We start from the raw sequence: 597 nt of genomic DNA, 5'->3' as shown, positions 1-597 counted from the left end.
TCCTCTCCATAGCTATTTCAATTTTTTCTTTTTCCATTTCAATTGCCCATTTTTTTTCCTCACTCCTTTCACATTTATCTCACTTTGAACCCTTTGTTACATTTTCCTCTTTTTTTACATTTCCTCTTTTCTTCCTCCCTATCTCACTTCTCCATTCTTTATTTTCATTCGTTCCTTCTTCCTCATACCTATCTCACTTACCCTTTCTCCTCCTGTCTTCCTATTTATATGACCTTTATTTATATGACTCACTTTTTTTCCTTATTTATACAAATTTTCATTCTCCCTATTTCACTTCCTCTTTCTTTTCTTTTCTTCATTCCTTCTCTCTCATACTTATCTCACTTACCTTTCTCTTTTCTCGTTTTTTCCTATTCATATCTATTTCAGTTTCTTCCCCTTTTCTTTCTCATTTCTATCTCACTAAGCTTTTTTATTTTTCACTTTTCGCTTCTATCTCACTTTTTTCCTTCTCTTTCATCGCATTTTCTTCAATTTTCCATTCCTTCATTTATACTCTTTCTTCTCTTTATTATTTTTTTCTATATCTCTTGTCTTTTCTTTTCTTTCAACTTTAATTAGCTTTCATTCTCTTGC

The sequence above is a fragment of the Penaeus monodon genome, chromosome 28, assembly GCF_015228065.2.
Source record: "Penaeus monodon isolate SGIC_2016 chromosome 28, NSTDA_Pmon_1, whole genome shotgun sequence".
Taxonomy (NCBI): Eukaryota; Metazoa; Arthropoda; class Malacostraca; order Decapoda; family Penaeidae; genus Penaeus; species Penaeus monodon.
Note: the sequence above shows the minus strand (reverse complement) of the source record.